This window comes from Morone saxatilis, unplaced genomic scaffold (genome assembly GCF_004916995.1).
Source record: "Morone saxatilis isolate NCDOM2014 unplaced genomic scaffold, NCSU_SB_2.0 Contig7, whole genome shotgun sequence".
NCBI classification, from domain to species: domain Eukaryota; kingdom Metazoa; phylum Chordata; class Actinopteri; family Moronidae; genus Morone; species Morone saxatilis.
In genome coordinates, this window is record NW_023340246.1 from 18,087,213 (window position 1) to 18,094,904 (window position 7,692).

At 46.0% G+C, this 7,692-nt stretch overlaps 1 protein-coding gene across 4 annotated transcripts in view; it reads left to right on the forward strand.

The window, feature by feature from the left end:
• Window positions 1–238: 238 nt before the first annotated feature.
• wasf1 (WASP family member 1) overlaps window positions 239–7,692 on the forward strand; it is a 52,023-nt gene continuing 44,569 nt past the window's right edge. For 2 of the 4 annotated variants that reach the window (XM_035678454.1, XM_035678456.1), the window contains exon 1: window positions 243–395. The gene's annotated coding sequence lies outside the window, so the exon portion shown is untranslated. Of the gene's footprint in view, window positions 396–2,650; window positions 2,925–7,692 lie in introns of all 4 variants that reach the window. The other 2 variants (XM_035678455.1, XM_035678457.1) reach the window with 2 other exon arrangements.

Here is a 7,692-nt window from a genome sequence, read left to right on the forward strand (position 1 = left end):
AGTGAGTTGACAGGATGGCTCTGAAATAGACCTGTCTGATCGCGTCTCTGCCGCTGCCAACAGGGCAAAAAAAAACCACAAAAGCCCCGACTGAGCTTAGAGTCGCCCCTACCCAACTCGCATCTGCCCTCTTCTGCCCTTTCTGTTCTCCCTGTGCCTCTCTGTCTCGAGCTGAAAATACCCGTCTTCTACCTCTTGTCCCTTGCTCAGTGTTTTGCCTCCATACTCACTCTCGCTGTGATGCAACACCTCCCCTGTCAACTAGTTAGACCACAGCTGTTTGGACACATGCTAGAGTTGAGGTTCTGACGAGTTCCACAGAGGACTTGTCTTGCTTTTATAATGTTCATCCGGGCTGTAGGTTATGTGCCAGTCGGAGCTTGGCAAATGGGAAGGTAAGATATGCGAAATGCTTTTCCAGCTTTAAAAATCCATGTGTTTGCTTAGGCTGAGAACTTTAGTGTCTTTACAGTCTAAATGCGGCTCAGAGCTGATAACACACTGCCAAAAGAGAAAAAAGAAGAGAAAAAAGGGCGAACCCTGCAATATGGGCTTAAAATACACACTACTCTCTCCTCGTGTGTTATGGCTGTTTGCTGCAACTGAATAAACCCCCTCATGACTCTTCAGTCAGTAACAGGCAGCTCTTTGGGAAATGGAGCACCGTGGTGTCCTGTGACTGACCTAGCTTATTCTCTCTGCTGAAAGCCAAAATGAGCGACACAGTGGGATAAACTACGGACCGCCGAGGCCACTCCCCCGGTGTCATGTGTATGTTTGGACGGTGAACGTAGTCCGATACCTTTCTGGGCACAATGTAGCCTCAGTCTGCTCCAGGATTAAACTGGGTTCTCCACTCAGAGCATGCGTATATTTGACTCGATTTGATTATGCAAAGTGCACTCCACCGTGATGGGCCCCACAACACACAGCATATCGCTCCTTTTCCCTGTCACTCCCTCTCTTGGAACATCTCCGCGTTCTCGTCCTCCGTTCAGTCCTCTCTTTCACTGATGGCTTCTTATTGAGCCGGAACGGCCGATGCCCCGGTCGTCGTGGCGATGGGTGATGATTGATGGAGGCTGGAGGAATGGGAGGCGAGGCACGTTTATCCCATCCACAGCTTGCATCCCTCGTGTCAGGACTCAGACGTCCGTATTCAATTACAGACACGCTGCATTTTCATTAGGGCTTTCATAAGCACTCATTTTTCTTCTCTGTTCCTCTCCGCGCAGTAGGTGGGAGTACAAGGGATAGTAGGGAAGAGCTAGAGAGGCAACGACAGTGAAGGATTGGAGAGGAGAATGGAGTAGAAAATTAAAGATGGGCCTTAATGTGTTTTTGTAAGACTTTTTAAAAAAAGCAATCTAACCCAAGCCTCATTCCTTACTCCTCCTTTGTCATCCTTGTCTTCTTTGTCTTTCTCTGTAATGTAATGTAAACATAAAAAATGTTCAAAGAGGAAAATGGCAAGGGTGGGGCTTACAAAGGATGCTGAAGGAAGCAGAAGTAAGTGGTGAGAAAAGAGAAGGAGAGCAGGGGGGGAAGTAGCCTCTTAGCGTCCTGGTGTGTCTGTCCACAGTTTGGCAGCGGGGGTGCCTGTGCACACAGACAACTGCTGCCTTTCAGGAGCCAATATCTGGCCGTTCATTTGCAGCTCACAGCAAGGATCCAGCTCCGCTCTGGGTTTGCATGAGGCCCGAGCACAAGGCTCGTCTGATTGGTGCTGGATGAAAGCCCAGCAGCGGCCGCGAGTGTACGCTTCTCTTCCAGTTTCAGATGGGAAGATCGGAAGTGGAGGGAAGCCGGCCTTCCTTTTGTCTTTGGTGGTTAGCTGGAACCGCCAGATTCACTTAAATCCTCAGCAAGAAAACCCACTCTCAAACACTCTTACTTAGCAATAACTTGGCTGCTGTTACTGACGCTTATCATACAGCAGCGCTGGCGGTTCATCAGGACAAACCCTCGCTACAGAGCACAAGTCAGATAGAGGTTATGAAATTCTTAGTAGTGAACAATGCATCTGCTAAAGATAGAGCGTCGGCAGAGGGAGGTTGTGGTTCAGTGGACTACATACTCCATTCTTCCTCCTCCATTCAGTGGTTTGCCATAAGAAATGCAAAGATATGGGGGCGGTAATAGTTTCTGCTTACCTGCTCTCAGGCCTGTCCATACTACTAACTATATGATATAGTGATGTGATGATGAAATCAAAGGCAATTTCTCACATCAAGCTATGGGAAATAGTCCGAGGCACAGCAGTCCCTTACATAACTGCCTCTCATTTATAGACACATGCCCACAGCTTGAGTGTGTCAAAGCTCCCATTATGTAAGAACCAGAAAACACTTGGTGTGGAAATGTTAAAATGTGCACTCCTGTACGCTGATACTGAGAGTCTATAGGTAACAGCAAGCCCTCGTCTTTCTTAACTGTGACACATTGTCTCTTTGTCCTTGATCTGGGCAGTGGTGCACCCGTGTGTGCGTGCTCGTGCTCGTGTGCGTCATTGCTGAATGCATCTGTATGGTAGATTGTGGTGAGGCACTAACATCTGACACTACTGAGATATGTTGATTGGGATTGTCTGGTTCAGTACATTCTGTATTTGCATTCACAGTGACTTTCCATTTTCATTTTACACCTGCAGATGAAACCATGAAGGCACCAGGAGCTCTGACACACAGGCTCTATAATTAAAAATGGATGTAGTCTCCGTGACGTCGCCCATAGGTTTCTGAAGGGCCACTGTGGGGTCGGCTCCGGGCTCCTGGCTAATCTAAAAATGAGCAAAGGGCTGGAGTGTGGGTGGAGCTGAGGCGGACCGAATGGAGCCAGCCACCTGTTGATGCCACCCGCCTGTCACTCAAAGCGGCCATGGCCCTAATTATGCATCACTTTAAGCCTTAGTATCATTTGAACAGGTGAGCTTTATTAAAACTCCCCCCTCCTTGTCATGAGCAGGGAACTGAGAGACCGAAAGTGCTTTTTGTACCAGGCTGTTGTTTGTGTTGGACATGTTTAAATGGGGATTATGGAGACTGACTCACTACTGTAGTCAGTCTCAAGTGGCTGTTGGAGGAACTGCAGTTTTGGTTACTTCTGTGTTGGCTTCATTTTCATTTGTCAGCCACGGAGGTTGCCGTGTGGTTTGAGCGTATATACATTTCACTTTAAGACTGAATTGTGAATCTACTAGGTGTTGTAGTGTAGACGCTACTCCAAGACCTCAGGAACTATGAGTGCTCTGCTTTGTTTTCCTTTTTTTTCTGTCGCTCCTGTCCTTGATCCTTTTGATTGACAATGCTCGATCAACCACGCTAACTTTTGTTATCTGCGCAGTCCTTCCCTCAGTGGGTAAAGAGAGAGGTGCACTTCACTCTCTACATGCACCTCAGATGACATGATGACAGGTGTGCAGACTGGTGCACCTGTTTGATAAATAACACAGACATCTCTCAGGGCACAATCTGAAATGGAATCTGAAACAAGGAGGAAAAAGTCTCAGTAAATCTGTCCCTGACTGCCTGTGTGCTACAGAGGGGCTTTGTCCCCCCTGAAGGTTAGTAAATAAAGAGACTTTATATTGTATGATACAGCTTTTATAACAGCCAGAATTCATCTGAAAGTTTCCTGCCTTCTTATTGATCTATTAACATGACAGGTATATATTTAAATTCAATAACACCACCTAGAAAACCGTCTTTACTGATGACCAATTATTATTTAGAGGCAGTCCCAGAAGTGTGTGTGTGTGTGTGGTGTGGTGTGTTGTCGTGTGTAAAAAGCACACAAGCATCCATTAACACACCATACACCGGTGAGCTGTGAAAAGGAAGTGCAGCAGGCACTCCTGATGAACAGCAGCAGATGGACTGCAAGTGTTAACGGAGGCTAGTCGTTTTGGCAGGGTGATGTTATTCCAGATTGTTTGGACCTCGGCAAGCTAAGATGCCGCCGGGGGCTGGAGGGGGGGCTGAGGGGCTGAGGAGCTGAGGGCTGAGGGGGGCTAGGGGGGGCTGAGGTGTCTCCGATCTTTAAATGATGTGAACGATTTCGATTAACCCCAACACTCTCCCTTTGTGAACTGCAGACTATGACTTAACATATATGAAGCAAGATGTCATTAAGGGTAACACACTAACCTACCCTATCATGCAAATGTGTGTTTTTGTTTGTGTGTGCGCGTGTGTGCTTAATCAGACCTGACTGGCTAAATGCCAAGATGAGCGTTTGGCGTTAATTGAGCTGCCTGGAGGAAAACCACCCTCCTCCAGATGAGCGGCAAATTAGCAGCTCACATGGGTCCATCCTGCGGTATAGAATAAGGTCAAAGGTCACGTCACCATTGTGTGTGCGGTTCTATAAATGTTAGTGGCGACTTGAGGCGAGAGCGTGGCTTGCGTGGCTAAGCCTCAGGAGGACAGACAGGCGCTGACAGACAGGCCTGGCCTCACTGCAGAGCCTCTTCTTTTTCCATCTGTCTCGCTGTCCATTACTCTTTTACTAGCTCCCTGTGTGTTTATTCTCTCCGTCTCGGTTTCCCTCTGTGTCGCTCCGTTATTATGTGTCTATATACCACAGTCCCCTTCTTCCTTTGTCCTACTTTACGTAAGCCAGAGCTGCACAGTCAGTGCTGACTGCTCCCAGTGAGGCTAATGACGACTGCCAGTTCTGCGCTCAACGTTATGTCTTAGATAGCAGTGGGGCTAGACAAGATTTTTTTAATGCAGATCTACACTGAGTTCAAACAAAGGTAACATTACTGTGGAATAAAGGAAGCAGAAGGAACGGGGTAGTTGTTCTCCAGGGCACATGTGGCCTAGAGCTTTATATTACATTTTCCAAACGCAGCATGGATCGCGAAAAGTCCGAAAATCTTCGCAGGTTCATTACTTTGCCCCTTCATTTAGTCCAGGTTGTCTAATAGCCACATTGTTGGAGAGACTGAAGATTTGTTGACATATTTCAATTGAATTAGCATCAGTGCTCTTATTCGAGAAGAGTGACTGACCTTATCACTGCCACCAACAGTTACACACTTGTCGGGCTTCAGATGTATCATAATGCTGCTGTGTTTACCAAGCTTTGCCTCGATGTTCAAGCGAGGTCGATGCTCTTGGTGTCTAGGTCTAAGGTCTGGAGACGTGTAGGAGGATTTAGTTCATCGTTCATCATTCATATACCACATAACTGCATCGTCCCCAGTTCAACTCCACGAGTGCTTAGTGACGAGGCGGTTGGCGCGTCAAAAATGACTCCAAACTTTCTTGGGGTGTGAAGAAGTGTTAGTGAAGAGCAGTTAGAGATTTGAGTTCTAAATCATGAATCGTGTCACAACCCAGTTAATTAGAGGCAGAGTATGTGAATGTGACATGTATCTGGAGCTACTTCAGGTCTGGTGTGATGAAGGGCTCTCCTGCGCCGGGAACAGGGAGAGGTGGACTACGAGCAAGCCCAGTAGGTGTTTATCTAACTGCAGCAGGGCCGAGAAAGCTCTCGGACGCCGAGCCATGCAACAGTGACTGACAAGGGCATGATGAGTCAGATATCCTCACACACACACACACACACACACACACACACACTCAGGGGCGCAGTGATGAGGGGGACGACAGCCAATGTCTGACTGACCAGGATAGATAAAAAGGAATGGTGTGGGAGCAGCGATAACAACTGCTGCGGCTTCTGGCTCTCTCCTATGCTCGCACTCATGCACACACCAGCCTCCCTTCATACTTAAGAGAAGGCTCTGGGCTTGAAATATGCCCACTGATAAGAGCGGGGGGGGGGGAAATAGAGGCAAACAAGGGGAGAGAATAGGGCGAGCGAGAGGCTTTGTACCTGCAGGAAGAACTGGATTTGCTTCCCTTTCTAGACGTGTCAATTGGAGACCTGCAGAGAGCCTTACAATGGCTGGTGACAGCCAGACGCGAGAGGGAGAAAAGGGAGCGAGAGGTGCTTTTGTCTCCATCTTCTCTGTCCCATTTTCACCCATATCACCTTCACCAGGGAGAAGACACTGCATCGGGCTGGATCTAATGGTCACACCTTTGTAGACTGATGTGTGTGTGTGTGGGTGTGTGTCAGCTGGTGAAGCTCAGTGGTGGGATTATTTAGCGCACAACATTTACTTCATGCTGGATGTCTGGTGGTGAGAGGCTCCACAACAACAACCAGGGACCTGATGGATGTCACACTGACAAAGAGGATTTGGAAGAGGGAAGAGAAGAGAGAGAGTGTGTGTGTGTGTGTTTGTGCATTCGTGTGTGTGTGTGGGACATCTCTGTCGTGGATTAGTCTCCACTTGATCCCTGGCCCTTTCTCTCTCTCACCTCTCACACATAAACACAAACGCAGAAGCTGCTCCATGCCCTGGAACATGTCAGTAAAATATTTGAAAAGCATGACTCAGTAATGTCTGACAGTTCTTGTTTTTCAATGCTATTGTCATGTGGTCATTTCACAGAGAATAATCTAATGCAGTTGACAGGCTTGAAAAACGGTGTAATCTTGCAGCAATCACCTGTATAGAAATCAGTTTCCACTTATATTTTATTATTGCTGTTTACTATAAATTAGATTTCTTGTACTATACAGTAAAACCAATATGCCTTTAAAAAGCAATCTCTCCTGACGGTAAGCATCATGAAAAGAATTTCATGTTGTTGCTTTTTTACTACTTTGTTGACCGTTTATGTCAGCCAAAGCGCTTCTGACTGTATTTATGGTTGTTTTACTCTCTTAACTTTAAAGACCATATCATTGATATGACTGGATATATAAATATACATACTCTAAACTGTGCCATTCGTGATACCAATTTTTATACTTAGCACAAAAGGTTGATGGGTTTGAATCAGGGCCACACCATTTTCACACATTTTACAATGAATTTCTAGCCAGATCTGTATCACTGAAAGCAAAGTATTCACTGTTGTTTTGAGGTAACTGTTCCGCTTCTTGAAGAAGAAAATAACTAGGACCCATCAATTAAAAAATGAATACTGCCTCTGGTAAATTTCATTCAAAAGCTATAATTTTAATTGTTTTCTACATTAACTGCTTTAAATTTACTGCACCAGATTTGAATTTCAAATGGAGGCAGTTGCCTTACAAATGGTAGATACGCTCAGGAATGCCCTTTAAATATGTTGTTACACAAAAGCTTGCCTTTAATTTAAAGGACTCGTTTTAGAACATGAATCCCAATTTTAATACACATTCATCTGTGTGCTGCTGAATGATGCAGCTTGACTTTATACATCACTTCTGGCAGCAGTTATCCTTTACGATAGCACTAATATAATATGTGTATAGATCATTGCCTTATTTAATATTCAAGTGTATTATGAAACTTGTGGTGACTGCCAAAAATGTATCTTTGAGCTGTCCCCTGCAGATTTTGCCCCCCCCCCCCTCCCGACACCCTTAAATCTTTGGCATTTCCATATTGGCTAGAATGACTGAATCTCCGCTTGTGGTAATCTTTTTCAACTTGGTTTAGGCTGAATGGTTGAAAATTAAAAGGTGGCCCACAGAAATCAACGTGTACCACACAGCAAAGTGAGAGACCTCTTAGAGTTTTCAGGTAATCTCCTCCAGTTACCTGCCTGCAGGAATAGCTAAGGGTCAGCAGAACAGCAAATAGAGGCACTTGATTAACTTCCTGTCAGGAGGCGAGCTGCCACA